The 18,274-nt window shown below is 40.8% G+C and overlaps 1 protein-coding gene across 4 annotated transcripts in view; it reads right to left on the bottom strand.

Annotated features, from left to right (window-relative positions):
* Positions 1–18,274, bottom strand: part of strbp (spermatid perinuclear RNA binding protein) — an 87,675-nt gene that overhangs the window by 47,587 nt on the left and 21,814 nt on the right. For all 4 annotated transcript variants that reach the window (XM_030434750.1, XM_030434751.1, XM_030434753.1 and 1 more), the window contains one exon: positions 9,935–10,036. The gene's annotated coding sequence lies outside the window, so the exon portion shown is untranslated. The remainder of the gene's footprint in view (positions 1–9,934; positions 10,037–18,274) is intronic.

Here is an 18,274-nt window from a genome sequence, read left to right as displayed (position 1 = left end):
AGATGTGTTGAGACTTCACATTTCTTTAGGTTGCAGCTTTTGGTTTCTATTGGTTCAGTTTAGGATTTATGACACTGTGGTCGTTGTCTGGTTAAGTTTAGGCACAAAAATCACTTGGTCTTTTCCTAAACTAAACAATGTTTTGGGTCCAGCGGTTTTAGGCTTACTGATGTTGAAATGCAATTCTGAACAGTGGTCTATGGCTTGGCAGCTATTTCGCCTTGTTGTAACGCAACTGCCATTGATATGAAAGTCTCAATATTATGTGAATGTTATATGACACGCATTGTAGAAAAAAAAGGTACAAATAAAATGTAGAAATTTAAAAGTATCCGTGGTTGGCAGAAATGTCAAACTGCCAACATCTGATTCTGTGAAGCTTTCATTAAATATAACTGTGAACTGTAGGTTACTGAAGAGAGGCACTCTGTTAACCGGCATATGTTTTCAACAAGTACACTGTAGTTCTTTCTTGACTGGGCCCAGGTGCAGGCCAGGGGAGGTCAGAGCACTGAGTATTGATGAGATGGCAGAAAGCAGAGAAAACGCTGATGTTGCCTCTGTGAGGGAAGTAGATAACATTGACAGGGGAGTGGTAACTCCAATCGATCGATTATCAAAATGGAGAAAGGATGTGTGTGTGCGCAGTTCCTGCTGGTGATGGGTCAGGATGGAGAGACGTGAGGTCACAGACTAACAAGGATAGATGCACATGTCTGTCTGTCTGTCTGTCTGTCTGTGCTTATCATCTTGATATTAGCTTAGCATTATTCACCTAAGGTACACCTCATCTCCGTGGGGTTACCTTACCTTTAACTGAAAACTTCACTCTAACACACACACACACACACACACACACACACACACACACACACACACACACACACACACACACACACACACACACACACACACACACACACACACACACACAATTGAGTAGTGTCCTGCGTCAGTGTGGGGAATAAATAGACTATCACTATGCCAGAACTGAAGCATGCTGCAACTGTGTGTGTTTGTGTGTGTGTGTGTGTGTGCACTGGTAGGCCCCTGCCGTGCTGATTTCAGCGGGAACAGATGGTCCTGCCAGGGCTCTGCCGCGGCTCCACAGTCCGTAGTCTGTGAGAAGACTTGTGAATGTGCGTGCGGCGTGTGACAGTGTGTGTGTGTGTGTGTGCGTGTCATGCTGACTTCCTACTCTGTTTTTCCTCCATTTATCTACTGCACACACTTCCTGCTCCCCTTTTTACATACGACCGTACGTACACACAGACACACTGACACCGATTGTTGCAGTGTAAGTGATATCCTAGTGGTCTTTGGCCTACTTGTCTGCTCCATTGACACTTTGCAGCTTAATCCTGCTTGAAAGGCTCTTCACTGCTAAGCTCATGTTTGCACACACACAAAGCTGTCACACCCCCTCCCTTTTGCGTGTGTTTGTCCAAGCAGGTTTGCGCATATGCAGCTGGTTATAAATACACATGACTAGCTGTTACATTAAAGTTTAAAAGTAACAGTCCAGCAGATCAGTGTCTGACAAAAACTCTACCAAATCTGACATGTATACTGTATGTTGAACTGTGAGTGCATGAGGACAGCATGAGGACAGCTAGGGTTGTCCAGATGTGGACTAATTCCCTAATGGGCTTCTACTCCACAAAATGCATTGGCAGGCAAAGCTGGCAAACAAACACCCACGTTCATGATGAAGTCCTACTTGGTATCATGGTGGTGTGTCCATTCTCTGTTTATCTCTCTCTCTCTGTCCATTTTCATTAATAAAAGCAGTGGTTTGATGGGTGATGGCAGATGAACAGATTAGTGAGATGTATAAGCCAAATCACACTGAAGGATCAGGTATTTTTAAGAAATTAATCACACAGGACTTATATTTCTGGGCATTAATATACATAGAACAAATTCAGTGGCTTGAGAGAGTGTGTCCTGTCAGTCTGTCTGTTCCTGTTCTTTCTTTTCTAATTTTTGCTCTCTTTAGCTGTTGCCTTACCTGTCTGCTCTCTCTTCAAACAGCAGAGAAAATCTCTTGAACGCAGTTTGCTCTCTCCTTCAGATGAAATGACTGACTTTCCAGCTATCAATTTAGGGCAAAATTCATCAGGAACATTTTTTTTTCTGTACTACCAGCAATAGAATAAAAGAACATACAGCGCTGTTGATGGTGCCATTTAAATGACACATAAACAAAGTAAATACGTTTGTGATCTCATTCCTGCTGATCGCAGTATTCATAAAATGTGTGCTACATTAGGGCCGCTTTAGTTTCTCTACAAACTCGCCTACTTCTTCATCAGCACTGCCTTAGCAGGAGCCGATCAGTGACTCCATTCATTCCAGGTCAATTTGGGCAGTGTGCTCGATATGGCTGTTTCATTACACACTTCCTTCCTGTCTGTCCGACTCAGGGGAGAGGATGGAGGAGGGGCGGAGAGGGAGAAAGGAAGGAACAGGAGGAGAGAGGGGGAGAGGAAGGGGTGGGATTGATGAGGCAAAAAAAACGTATGGGAGGTTAGAAACAAGGGAGTAAGAGAGGGAGAGGGTAGGAATGAACAGATTGAGGGAGGTAGAAAAGGTTTACAGCGTGAGGTGAATATGATGTGTTTGTGTGTGCGGGGGGGTGAAGGATGTGATCAGGAAGAAAGACATCAGGATGACATAAAGTATCCAGAGATGGGGGAAAAGGGTAGACTGACAGGATGTGAATGATTTAGAGAAGAATAATGGAGCTATAGGGTAGGACACACAAGGCCAAAGAAAAGTATTAGGGAGAAAAAAAAACATCGGAATAGTGAAGAACAAGAGCTGCAAGGGAAGAATAGCACAAGAAAGTAGGACAAAGGTGGATGCATGGAGAAAGTTGGAGACAGGAACGAAGGAAGGAAGGAGGGGGTGGCAGGGGATGAAAGAACATGGGTGTGAAGGGAAAAATAGGGCAAGAATAGAAAGAAGTGATGATGAGAAGTCAAGACAGAACACAAGAAGAGCTTGAGAACAAACTGTTTTATATTAATGCTAATATAAACTTTACCTAGCCACAGGAACAAGACCTTTCATACATAATTAACATATAATTAACATGAACTCACAAATTTGAATTTCCTGCACATTTAGAATTCACATTAAGATTTACAAATTAAGGGCTGAGTCTAATTATTTCAGACCTTAAAGGTCCCGTATTATGCTGATTTTCAGATTAATTTATTAAGGGTACAAACTATTACAAAATATCCTTGCTTTAATGTTCATATACCCTGCTGTAGTGCCGATCTCTTTAAGGCTCCCTCCTGAAAAGCCCTGTATGATCTGATTGGTCAGCTCTCACAGGCCTGAGCAGGCATCGCCCACCATGTTTTCGAATCTGCTGGTTTTTTGCAACCAAGGCCATTCTGGGGGCATGGCGACTGTATAGATGTGACATCACAACCTTATGAAGGTGAGGTATGCCTCTCCTTATCTTCCATCTTATACGGTAGGTTTTTTCTACCTCAGCCTCCTTAACATGGGTGGTCGCTAACAGGCAAAAAAGCAAAGAAAACAAAAGAAAGCAAGAAAAACAATAGAAAGCAAGGGAAAAAAAGAAGCCAGGGAAATAGAAAGATCCTAAACTCTGTCCCCAGGTTTAGAGTTAATCAGCTTAATAAGGACACATATTTCACATCAGTGCTTGATTGAAGTCAAACCAAAACAACATGGTGACTAGCTAGAGTGTGGCAAGCTATTCTGTGTATGTGTGTGTGTGTGTGTGTGTGTGTGTGCGTGTGTGTGCGCGCGCACGCTTGTGTTTGTATGTGAGGCACTAGATTGCAACAAGGCAGGAGACAAAGGAGGGAAAAGAGAGCGAGAAACAGATTCAGCCTCAACTTTTCCCCTTGGGATCGGTCTCCATGGCTACGGGAGCATTTTCAGCTGAAGGTGGGACAACATATGGAAGAGTGAGAGAGATGCACATAGAGGAAGAGAGAGATATAACACGGCCGCACTTGGATACTATCATAAGGTGTGCTGATGTAGCTATATAGATGTTGATAGCATTCTATTGTACTAAAAGTAAAACAAAAAGAGGACAATTATTGTTATGTATGCTAAATCGTTAAGATGCATGAATAAAACCACATCCACCATATATAGCAGAGCAGCTAAGTAACCACAAGATACTTGATCTCCAACAGAAAGCACGTAAGGTGGCAGGAAAAAGGAGCTACCCAATAGACACTCTATGAAGTCTAATGGAAAACAGAGACCAACGAGAACAAACGGCATCGAGAGACTATAACATCTCATCTTACAATCAGACAATCAGACCCTATCTATATTTCAAAAGCAACGGAAAACTGCGACAATGGGCTGTCATGATCCAAGATTAGTGGAGGGCACCTTTAATGAGGAGGAGGGCACAGGGGGATCGTGTTTCCATGCTGGCAGGCTAGCTACGGTATCACCAGAAAGCAATTTGTCAGAATTCGGTAATAAACCTTGAGGAAGAGTAATTGAAAGAATGCACTAATCCAATTCACATGGATGTCTCCAGATGGAAGTGAATATAACTGAAACTGAAAATTATTGTTTGTCTTTTAAAGGGACACTGTGCCCGGCTGACAAGCAGTCAAAAGCCTTATTAAAAAAAATAAAAAATCTATCAACTAATAACTAAGTTAATCCCTTTTCCATCTTTCCGAACCAGTGATCTTACGGGTGTTCTTGTGCCATGAGTTGACTTTTGCTTGTATCAGCAGTTTGTTGATAATTTACTATGTGTCTCTGCAAACAGTATGCAAGCAGAAATTGGGCTCAACACAGGATACAACTGTCTCAATTTTTGTCTGCAATAGGTTTGTCAATATTTGCATAAAGTACAGCCAATGTTACTTCTGATGAATTATTTATGGGCACCCAAGGAAAAAGACTTGTAAGGGGCTGGTTCTGCTTAACAGTGTTGCCATGGACCTATCAAATGTGTGTGTGTGTGTGTTGGGGGGTTGAGTGACTGTCAGTGAGACAGCGTGTGAGCAAAAGAGAGCAAGAGAGAGAGAGACAGAAAGAGAGTGATGCGCTCTGCTGCGCTCACCAGCAAAGTCACTGCTTTCTCAAGGACACTGCGGCGGCTAAGGGGCAAGAAAGACAGAAGGCGTGACATTGTAGAAGAATAAGAAGAGGAAGAAGAGGAAGAAGAAGAAGAAGAAGAAGAAGAAGAAGAGGAAGAAGAAGAAGAAGAAAGTAGGAAATAAAGATGTTAAGTGATGGAAGGCAGAGTGGGACATGAACAGAGAGAAAAGTCGAGGAGGCACAACAAGGTATGCAGTATGTGAAGCAGCCATGTATTTTAAAGCTGGAAATGGCGGTGCAACTCAGTCTTGCTTACAAGTGGCCAACAAAACAAAAAACTTTTCCCTTCAGCTCAAAATGTATTTTCCCCCTAGACCACCATCATTAATGAGATGTCTGTATAACTGTTGACAGGACACCTAGAACTTCAAACAAGCTTAATTATGACTTTTTATAATGATTCTTTATTCATGGAGGTTTTCTAAATGTTAAACTATCGTCAAGCCCCAAAAAGTGATTAAAAAAACTTTGACCTTTTCACATAAAACCAGTGGGAAGCACAGCTGCACCTATTCAGTTAGCTGCATATTAAGGAAGTAAACCCAAAAGCTAGACATTTTTGCTACACCAGGTGAGCAGTTCATATTGGACTGAATAGAAGCCATGTTTGCAATCTTTATCTAGTTCTTAGTGTCGGTGGTTATGATGATTGCAGCTAAAAAGGACACAAATGCAGTCATCAGGCAGGCAAATGGTAAGACAAAAAGCACACTTCAATAGAAAAGCTGATATCAAAGAACAGGCAGGCGGCAAAAACTAAGAAAAGAGGCAGAAGGAAAAACCAAGAACCAAGGAATTACAAAACATTCAAAAGCTGAACCAAGTACAAACCGGATTAGAGCGCAAGGAACACAGGCAACAATGCAGATGAAACGTGGGAAACAATCACAGAGCAAACACAGACGAACTGACAACAGAAAGAGGGGAATAACAGGAGGCTAATCAGGGACAGGTGAAACTAATCAGGACAATCGTAAGGAAGGGAAACAGACAAAGACAGGAACTTACACAACAAGACTCACTGGGGGAAGAAATTAAAAGGACAAAATTACTATAAATCCCAACATCACGACAGAAGTAACCAGAAAACATTGTTTAGCTTAGCTTGTTTAGCCCTGAAAACAAAATACACTAGAAGTACTATCCCCATGAGTGTCGTGATCAATTAATGTACATGTTTTTAGTTTAATCCATCAATTGTTTAAAGGTTGCAACTAACAATTATTTTCATCATCAATGGATGTGTAGAGCATTTTACTCTTTAAATCTAAGATTAACAGATTCATAATAAAATGAGTTAGTTGTTTGTCCTTAAATTATCAGAAAGTGGTAAACAATGTTTCCAAAAGCCCAATTTGACTTCATTAAATGTTAAAGACATTCAGTCTACTGCTATAGAAGAGTAAAGAAACCATCTTAATGCAGTTGTTGTCAATTAATCTTTGCATTTTTCTGTGATTCATAAACCAATTATTTCAGTAAATTATTATTTTAGTTATTACACTAACAAAATTACCTTCCCACTAACAGGTCATCCTTAGACAGTACAGAGAATCCCCTGTGTAGCAGCGGACATGGTATAGTAAAGTGATGCACACTGTGCAGCAGAGCAGTGGAGTGTTTTTCTGCTTGGTTCAGTCTCACCAGCGATCCACTAAAACCCTCTACAGCAATCAATTATTTACACATAAACACACACACACAGACCCCAAAACACTCCCACTGAGATGATAGTGGGGAAGGCCGCTGGCTGAATTGCATAAAAGCTACTTTACATATATAAGTAGGCAGTTTACCAAAGCGGTAAGTGAACTCTGCAACCGCTCGGACCACAGCCCCTGACCAACGGTGTTTAAGGCCCCCACATACCGCCCAGACGTCCAACTGCCTTATCCGACCACTCTCCGACCACTCCGTTGCCTCTTGTCTGACCCGTTCGGCAGAAAAGTTGCATTGAACACACCGCTTCGACGTGCTGCCAATCCACAGTAGCGTGTACGTTCTGCGCTTGCGCGAGATGCAGTAAGCGGGTGGCGCTTGTATTGTGAGTTGTAAATGAGAAGCTTATGCACGCAACTCTCTTTACTTTCGATCAAAACGAAACTCAACTATTTCCGATAAAAAACAGCTGCATACTAAACATGCAGCAAAGCATTACCAAACTAACACAAATTCATTTGTCCTGAATGGACATAACAACTAGTCTGGTGCCACTACTGCAAAACATGAAAATGGGGAATGACGGAACGGAGTGCATAGAAAAACAAAGCACACACATTCCGACCCTCCCACACACCGCGCTGATTCGCTAGCACACCGCCAATCAGAACGGCCATTCAGCTGGCACACAACCAATCAGAGGATCCAATGGCTCAGACGTCTGACGGCCCTCCTCCTCAGACTTCGCATGCTCAGTCGGATCCGACAACGTCCGCGCGGCTCCGAAAGCTTCCGACAGAGCTGAACACACCAAACATATTTGTTCCCGACCTCGTCCGAGTCTCTCCAAACGCTTCAGACGTCCAACGGTTGGGCTGGTGTGTTCCTGCCTTTAAACATGTCTAAAACCTCAAAGGAACTTCAATGAATATTATTACTGAAGACGAAACTGCAAAATTATTGCAGGGCTTTTGTTTGGTCAGATACACCGATGGGTAGAGCATACAGGTGAGCAGGTACACACCAATAAGCCACAACTTTAAAACCACTGACAGGTAGAGTAAATAACATAGATTACTGTAATTAATTACAATTCAGTGTTTTGCTGGGCAACCACTGGGATACCACTTAACATAAATCAACCACCCAAACACCTGGACTCCCCCAATGGAAGTGGCCCCTTCCAGCAGGACAATGTTATCTGCCACACTGAAAGAACTGTTCGGAAATGGGATGAGGAACGTTACAGATAGAGGTGGGAAAATTTTTTCTCTTTGATGCATCGCGATTCTCTCTAGAATGATTATGTCTTGATGCAGATAAGCTATTAATCGGAATTTTAAAATTGAAATTAGTTCGCCCGCTGCAACATTCAGTTTGCCCGCTGCAACATTCAGTTCGCCTGCTGCAGAGCGCTACAGAAAGCGCCTGCTAATTCTCTGCTGTACACGCATGCGCACCGAACACACATGTGCAAGTGTTTATGTTTGAGCGGCGACAAAATGGCTGCAATGGCACCGACTTCTTTGAAAGCTACTGTATGGCAGCATTTTGAGTTCCATGAAGTCGAGGGGAGAATTGACAAGACCTACACAGTTTGTAAGGTGTGTGGAACTCAACTTAATAACTTTAGCTACACAACTAATTTGAGAAACCACCTTGCGCGATACCACCCAGAGTTGGGAGAGAAGCAGCGACCTGTTGCAGATGCCAGCCAGAGAACGATCGAGCAGACAGTGGCACTGCTTCAACCAAACTCTGAGAGAGCGAAGCCGATTACCAAATCCATCAAAAGTTTTACTGCACTGGATTTAAAACCGTATTCAGTTGTGGAGAACATGGGTTTGCAGACGATGGTGTTCACTCTAGAGCCAAGATACAAAATACCATCTTGGTCTTACTTCACTGACACAGCCATACTTACGCTCTACAGTGAAACTAAAACAGAAGTATTGGACACTTTGATGAAAGTGGTTAGGTAAGTAGCCATGTTTTAGTATGAGAGCTGATACATATGTCCATAATGTGTTGAAATGAAAGCTTTTTTTAATTTTATATAGGCTACAGTATACTGTTTTTCTCTAAGGAAAAAGCTTATTGTCTGTAACAGGAAGATTCTGTGTTCATAGAAAGTCATATCTATTTGTGACAAAGAAAAGCCTTTTCTTTAATAAAATATTAGAGAAGATAATCAATCCGTAGATTTTTTTAAATGATCATCATAAAAGTAGGAAGTGATTAGCAAACTGAGTAGCAAACTCAGATTTAATTATTACTATTATATTTTTAAATCATGCTTCGAAATGTACATGATAATCGGTTTAGAATCGAATTGTTGACCTCAGAATTGGAATCGAATCAAATCGTGAGGTGCCAAGACATTCCCACCCCTAGTGACAAACAGCTCAAGACTTCAGAATGGTCTCAAAATCCCCAAGATCCCTCGGATGTGTCACAACATGTTCGAGGCCCGTCCTCATAAACCACAGGACTCACACTATCTGTTGCCAATGCCCTGGTGCCAGACACCACAAGACAAAGCCAAGTCTGACCCACAGGGAGACCTCCATGGATTAGAAAAGTTACGATTTTTTTTCACAATTAACCAAGGAGGCGCGTAGTCTATAAAATCATCAGTCCAAAATCAAGACTCTTCATTTAGTTATCATATCAAATCCTTACATTTGAGAAGCTGGAACCAGCAAATGTTTGATATTTGAAAAGACTGAAATGATTAATTATTGATGATGATTTTTCAACTAATCATCGCAGCTCTCGTAGACATGTACTTGCATCACACATGTCTGAAAATTGATCTAAACATTTATCTCCTGTCCAAGTTGTTGGACAAAAAGGAGTCTGATGTTTTTCTTGGGAAAACTGGGCACAAAATAGCAACAGTTTGAAGTGAAAACCAATGGCCTCTCACTCTAATAGAAAATCCATAACAAACACACATACATGTGCTCATGCAGACAAATACACTCTGTCTTGGGCTCAGCAGGGTTGCAAGCCAACCTCTTCTGAATGATAGGGACACTGCACACAATAAGCCATGAATCCTGCAGCAGCCCTCTACGCACCGAGCGCAGACAGAGTTTAAGATACTACAGAGATATTCAGATAGGGAGATAAGAATGGATTCACTCACCTCCCTCAGTCCTCCCTATCTTTTTATCTGCCCTTTTCTTTTTCAGTGTCAGCCACGGTATCTGTCTGGAGTCTCGGCGTCAGAGCTGGCAGGGTTCACCACCTGAGAAGACAAAGGTTCAAAGGTCAGCTAACATCGGCACAAAAGCACTTAAAGGATCATGTTCAGCTCGACTGAAGTCACACACTTTCCGGCTAACATCAAAAGGGAGGAGTGACAACGTACGCACAAATAAAGATATGCGCTCACATAAACGCAGTGTATACACACACACACACAAACACACACAAACACACACACACACACACACACACACACACACACACACACACACACACACACACACACACACACACACACACACACACACACACAGCCCTGCTATCTATAAAAAGACAAGAGAGAGAGAAAGAGGGAAAGACACAGTGGTTGAAAGGGGGAAAACCTCCATTAGGCAAGCGCATCTCTAATTTCAGAGTGATAAGAGTAATTATTTGGCATCAAAGTATGACTGATTCATTTATGTGCACAGCAGATCCTCATTGTTGTATTGCTTTCTCCTCCCCTTCCTCATCATCATCATCCTTGGAAAAAGCAGTGGGGAGCAGGGGACACACGCGGCCTGAAGATGGAAAACATGTTGGAAAGGACGCAAGGATAAAGGAGAAGAGTAAAAGTTGAAATAGTAAGAAGGAAGGGATGCTGAAGTGAACTGAAGACTCTTTCAAGAAGTGTAGAAACACTTGAAAATGGGGAGGAAGCGAGTCCTCCCTTCCCATTTGCACATGTGTCGCTCCATAATGAGCGCACGCAATGTCAGTTCCATTTCCACATTTACCTTGCATGCAAACAGATTACAGAGACTGAAACATACAACACTGTGTATGTGAGATTTCCAGAGAAAGTTTATTCCTTGAAGGCATGCTTGACTTCGATGAAAGCTGCCTATTAGCTGGTCTGCTGAACCCTTACAACATTAAGGACCACTGAAAGCTTAAATCCAAACCAAACCACACACTGATAAGCATATAACTAACTTGTATAAACTGATTTTTCAACAGAGAAGTTGAAATTCAAATGTAGCTTTTAACTTTTTAGTTGGTCCTCAATCAGAACCTCCTTTTCCAGACATTGTCATAATGATTGGAGACTTGACTGTGAAACAAAGCTACAGTAAGTGTTGGGTTTGTGAATCCACTGCCAAAATAGTGTAGGAGTCTGCACACTAGATAGAATAGTCAGTAGTAGTAATAAAAGCAACAGACTTCCATCCAAAGCACACTTCTCCCCATAGACATGCAATAGAAGATATGGATACGGAGAGTACATTTTACTGATAGAGAACTAAGAAAACTTTTCGAGCTCCATGTAGAGCATCGAGATGTGCTTACAGCTATATTAACCTACACCCACACAGACAAACAAAAACTTTTAGCATGAAAATCAATCACCATTGCGATCTTTAATGAATGCGATGGTAGACTGCGGACAGTCTAAGACATGAGGAAGTAATGGAAAGATCTTTTATCGAGAGTGAAAAAAGATTATTTCCCCAATTTTACAGGATTGAACAGCATCGATAGTTCAAAGCTGTCAGTGCCAACGGTTGAAGTGCATGCCTCAGACAACTTTTCTGAAAGTATGTGTGTGCTTCTATTAACTTCTTGAACACAACGTCATTACAAGACTGCTCTCATGGCTTGAAAACATGGGTTAGGACATGGGTTAGGACATGGGGGAGCAGCATCACAACAAAAAAAAAAAAAAAAAAAGAAACCTAAAGCACAGTTCTGTCATTTATCTCATTTCACTTTCTTATCATTAGTATGCTTAGGTTGTGTTTTTTACGTAGAACACTGTGTCCTCTTTCTTTTATTTGCTGAAGCATCCTCGTACCACCATCCTTGTACATCTCACTGATGAACCAGATGAATCTTGTTGGGTTTGATTTATTGTAAATCAATAAGAGTGCTGGACTACCAGGAAGTATACGTTTGCTTTACTTTTGTAAAACAGCAATAATCCAAACAGACCATTTACAATACAGTGAATCACAGAGCATAAAATACTACCCTCTGAGACACTACCTGATACTCACGTCCCTCCCTGTGCGGGAAAATCTGACAGTCTCCTGCAAACTGGATGAGACACAGTCACAGAAAATCAAAGTAGAACAACTGTACAGTATTTGCTTTGTGTGGTTTGAAACGGTCACACCTTGAATAATAGAGCATAACTGACAAGGGTGTTGGTTTGTGTAATGAATGTAATGTTGTAGTGCTGCAAGAAAAACCGGTTTCCAGTTTCATTGTGATTGCAGGTCTATTCACAACTCTGACATATGCATGTGCACACACACAAACACATCAGACTTACAAGTACACTGGTGAAGATAGCCTGTACAGAAAACAACCTCATCATGACAAAAAAAATCAAATTACTTAAATACTTGCGTTACACTTGTTAACTTTGTATTCATTTTTATGTATTTGAGTAATATCTTGACTATGACACTCTCAATTTTGTTGAGCCATTTTTTTGTTTGTTTAGAAAACACTGGACAGCTGGCAAACAAAATGTGACAGGAGAGGTTAAGCATAAAAAATTGAGGTTGGTGAGAGTTGTAGAAGTTGTTGACGTCTGTCTTATTCTTGTTGAAAGCCAATGTGTTACACAATAAACAAGAATACATGATTCAGCATATTATGTCTCGGACAGTGACTCAAAGCTATGACTGGTGCAGGATACAAATCTGATTCCTTGAAAAGCTGAGCAAGAAGTTAAGCAGGACGTACAGCCTGCGTTTTCCTTGAGTGCAGACCAAAAAGACCATACACAGCAAAAGCTGCAAAACACAAGCGCATCAAAAAGAGCAGACGGACAGTCGGTGCAAAATCAATTGCTCAGGCATATGATTGATCATCATTTAAAGATGTAAGTCGGTAATCTGTTCTAGTTTTTAGTTCAATACCAACAAATATTTAAAAATGTGCACAAAAATCAATATACATCATGAGAATCACAAACAAAAACTATAAAACCACTTTAAACTGAGAGATGTTATTATTATATATCTTGGTACACTATGGTCTCTATGTGGCTATTTTCAAAGAAAGGAAGGCAGAGGTAAAGATTAGGTTTGTAAATTATTTTTACACCGCTTACCGGTGTGGTGAGTCAGTTTAAAGATGGAAAATATGAAAACATCATATCACACATAATCACATAACTATATTTCTTCCCTCTATGGCTGAGTACATCTACAGGGGTTAATGGAGATGTACTGTCAGATAATGGTCTCCAGTGACTGACAAGTGTTCTCAGTGGAGTCTCATGAGAGAGAAAAATAAACCTTTGGTCGACAGCATTATTTAATTTGCCAATCCTTCACATCTCATTTGGAAACCATTACTGATAGTGAGAAAATAAGAAGCTAGGTGTCAAACTGAGAAAGCGATGGTGCAGCGAAGCATAAACAAAGACATCATTTCATGCTACAGTAGGTGGTAGGAGAACCTGACTCAGTGCAGAAAACACAACCTGCGAGAAATTTTGCTTGTAAGTGACAGATTGCTGGAGTCACTGATTGTCGTTTTTATTCCAACAAGACATCTAATTAAAAACACACCAAAACTAAACAACTCTACAAAAAAATGCTGTTTGCTTATCTGTGTCTCTGCATCTGTTCATCTACCAAGGACAAGGTTGCGCTTTCCAGCCCACACGCTGCATGAGATCCCGCTGCTTGATGACAAAGGGCAGAGCGCTCTCTATCTATCTCCTTGACTAAAGCTGTATGAGTCAATCTCAACAGGAAGCTTTTCCTTTCCACTTAATCAACTCTGAACACAAAACAGAGCTGTGTGTTTAAAGCAAACACAAACTTTGAAATTATTTTCAAATCTTCTAGAGAAAGAATTTGCCAGGTTGTATTCACACTTTATGCTAATTTGGTCAGGCACAAGAAAAATACTGATTGACAAGTAACTGCTGATAGGGCAGGTTTGGCGATTCTCATCCTGCATCATCAGGACCCACTCATGGAAATCATTCTCCGCCAACTTTACACAAGTTTATGCAACCGTGATGTGTGGATTTTTGCTCTTTTGGGTCACAATGAGCTCACAAAGCAACAACCCAATATTAGCATTATTAGTAGTAATAGATTGCAAATCAGCCTTGTGTTGGGAGGGAGAGACAGGACAAAGGGAGAGACAGGACAAAAAAGAGGCGTCTTGTAGCCTAATGATTCAGGGCTGTCACACACTTCTTCATGCACTAAATGAGCTGACAATGTAGTAGGTAGTTGGATACAAGGACAGCAGGTTTAATATCTTTTGACCTTTTAATCAGGAAATATACCCACACTGACATGCATATTATGTGCATTACAATTATGAGATTACTTCCCAAACAGATTTCACAATTAGCAGATGGATTGATTGGTAGTTTAGCTTTTGAAATAATGCCTCAAAACAAAAATCCTGTGGTTGGTTGGTTGTGTTTACATTAGATTGACATCAAGGTTTACATATCAGAAGTAATACCTTATCAATGCTGAATAATCTGAATCTATAAAGTTACTAGTAAAAAATATTTCTATTTAAAAAAATCTAATAAATGCAGTAGAGCAAAAGTTTGAAGTAGCAAAGAATGGAAACCAAGATGTTCATTTTCAATGTATGTACACTGGTTGCAAACACTTCTTGTTTCCCTTAGTTCTTACTCCTGCCCGAAAATGTATGGCTGATACTGTAATATCGAAATATCACCACCGCTGTCAGCTTTAAAGATAAACATTTACGATATACATTTTCCTAATACATAACAAAAACAAGTAATTTGTTTTGAACTGTGATCCAGTCTTTAGTATCATGGAATCAGGGAATGCTGCGTATTTAGATTTTTTTTCTTTCTCATTTTATTAATACTGCAGTCACAGAAACTGTGGGCTGAGAAGCACATTTAGCTAATCCCCCTGTGAAACACTTTCATAAAAATATAATAGACCATTCCATTTAATTTTAAATTTGTTTCGCTATTCGATTTGTGAAATAAAATCTAAATAACAATTCCTTTTTAATATTCATACACTCTAATAGTAATTACGATGTGAGAGAGTATCCCTAAAGTCATTCTCAATTTAAAAATATGACATGTAATCCTAATCCAGATAATCTCCATTGTGAATCATTTTGATTACAGTGATGCTTTTGCATACACGCTTCCTGATTTGTATGCATTTAAAAAAAAAAACAAAGAACAATTTTCTGAATTCATTCAGAGAGCAGTGGGCGTATATATATATATATAGTGTGTGTGTGTGTGTGTGTGTGTGTGTGTGTGTGTGTGTGTGTGTGTGTGTGTGTGTTTAAATTAAGAGTGCATCTTCGAGCCAGAGGTGCAGGTTACCAGATGATTACAAAAAAAACATACACGGGAGTACAACCGCAAAGATTGCAACACATAGAGAACTGCTAACCTAAGAGGAACAAATCCCCCTCTACAAATGCACACCTGTGTACATGCACACACAATAATACACACATACACACAATAGAGGAAGTCCGGAAATTGGTTATGTTTCTATATGTCCTGTCTATATAAGGCATGCTGGCCTATAGATCTCCACTGACTTAGCCTTGGCTTTGGAAATTTCAATCAGGAAACAACTAGAGGGTGAAGGGCGAGATGGGTTTGTGGCTGCGGTGGATGGTGGTTGTCAGATGAAGAAAATATGAACACGTGGATGAGTGAAACAGCTGGAAACACCAGTCAAACAAGAGATGCAGATACAAGCCTAATGCACAGTGACAGAACATGAGGGTTATGAGAAGCAACATGGGAGGGAAGTGTAAAGGCAAGTGAAGCGAGAGTGAGAGGTGACAGGGAGTTTCCAGGTCCAACCTGTTGTTCCCCATACTTGTGGGTCAGAAAGAGTTGCACTGTCTCCTTCCACTTAACAATAAAAGCAATTTAAGCTCATAGAGATGCAGCTGTAGCAGAGCAATTTACTGCTGACTGCTTGTCTCTATTCCCAGGAGCGAGTGAAATCAAATAGAGCTCTCTTGTAAGAGAAATGATCAAGTGACCAGATGAATCACACATTTTCAGTTTGAGAATAAACCACGTCTCTATTCTAGGCTTAAAATGATTTGGCTATACTACAGGTTTGATGCAGGAAACATTTCAGAGTATTTCTATGAAAACTGAAAGGATACACTTAGCTTTTATGTTGAGGTTTGAAACAGAACCTCAAAATCCTCTTAAGGCACAAAGCCCAATTAGAAAAAGAACTATTTTAATTTTGAGATGAAGGCAGTGTAATGCTTTTTCAGCAGTGTATCTTTCCAGTATTGATCAAAGGGTTCTTCCCTACTTTGTTCTGGGAAAAAAAAGTTAAAAAAACCCAACAAAACGATAAACGGCAACTATACTAAGCAAAAATGTTGTGCAATAAATCTGCCTTGCTCACATTTTCCTTAAGGTACATAGACAGCCATCTAAATTATTTTAGAGTTTAGTTTACAAGTAAGCAAAGCTGCAGGCTTTAATAATAGCTGAACGCAAACACTTTTTTTAACCACACACTCATTCACGCATAGATTTATGCACAAAGTCCGCACACATACACACTCAGAGTGAGCTCCAGCGATTGCAACCAATCTGACATCTACAAAGACAGCTCTGTTTCAAACATGACCAAAGAGCCCCTCTATGTTATCCATACAGCTGCAGCAATTGGTGCTGGTTTGTGGGGCACACTTGTGTGTCGAGGCGTGGGTCCCTAAAATCACACTACTCACAAATTACTCGACATCCACTACTTAACTGGGGCCGAAATGTTTAACACTAACCCATTCTGCCGTGGAACACACATATGCGCACGCACAGACGCATGCATACACACAGGACTCTACAGACAGTGCAAAGTGCCTTTGACACTAACACTGCGTAGGAGGTTTAACTTAGACATCCTGTAGGGAACCACCAATAAGGGCCGACACACCAAGGGAAGAACATGAAAAACAGCTCTTAAAGATATTCTGATGTGTTCAGTTTCATGTCATGATGTTACCTGAATAACTAAGTTCTGGCTGACAAAGGCATATTGCAAAGCAGGGCTGTGTGATGCAGAACAATACTGTATCATTATTTTTCCAAGCTGTAATTATATCTGACAGGTTGTTTTATATCCGTCAAAATTAAAATGAGAAGACTTTCATGTGCTAAAGAATACGTGGAATCCTCTATTCAACTATAGTGTTTTATCTGAAGCTGAAACAGATGATCGATTAGTGGATTAATTAAAATCAACTCAGCCAAGGAGGTTTTGTTTTCACCTGTGACTGACAACAGGATTACACAAAAAACTACCGAATTTCCATGAAACCTGGATGGAGGATGGGTCTTAGCCCAGAATTAAACCACATTCACTTTTGGTGTGGATCAGCATAAAGGACAAATGAAAAAAAATAGTCACATTTAGGTGGCTGATACCTCTAGTACACAATCTGATGCAGATAAAGAGGACTGGGCATCAAAGTTAGCTTGAGACGACTAATTTGAGCATCTTCTTGGTCGATCAGCCTGAACACTTACATGGAAGATAAAGGCATAAATCCATCTGATTGATAAATAATAAGACAGGACAGAGTGTAATAAAATTCCTCTAAAGGCAAAATACGAACATATGCCTGTCATTCAGTGAACCGCTGGACTTATATGGCCTATTTTATGCTAGAGTTACCCTGCGGCCACTTTTTGTATCTCCCCTGTGAAGAGTTTCATTTCATTCAATTAGGCATGCAACCAATGGATGCAATTCAGTCTTTTTTTCCAGGTTTATAGACCATGGCGCAGTAAGTAGATGCTGTGCTCAGCCCAGATCTATCACATCAGCCTGACAACTGACAGGGTGCTCAAACAGAACATGAAAAAGGCAGACAGTCAGACAGTAAGGGGAATAAGCAAAGGATGTCTTGACTCCTTGTGCTCCTCTCACCCACTCTTGTATCAACACACACACACACACACACACACACACACGAGCACACAAGCTCCAAATGAGAAAGAGTGACTAAGTCTCGCCCTAGGCTTCATACAGTAGCTCTTAACAAATCCAATCCTTGCCCAATCGCTTCCCTTCTCTCTAGGTTGCCATAGCTACAGCCTGCCTCCTTGTCAGTACTTTGGGAAGGGTGAGACTTTAACACTGTGGCTGTGTGTGCAGAGTTATAACCCCACCAGATGGGGTCTTAACACTTCCTATCAGTCAACCTTACATTCACACTCCTATCGGACTTCTGAGACAGGAAGGTGTGAGATACCGGAGAGGTG

Source organism: Sparus aurata, chromosome 12 (genome assembly GCF_900880675.1).
Source record: "Sparus aurata chromosome 12, fSpaAur1.1, whole genome shotgun sequence".
NCBI lineage: Eukaryota > Metazoa > Chordata > Actinopteri > Spariformes > Sparidae > Sparus > Sparus aurata.
Note: the sequence above shows the minus strand (reverse complement) of the source record. Positions and strands in the feature narration are given on the sequence as shown.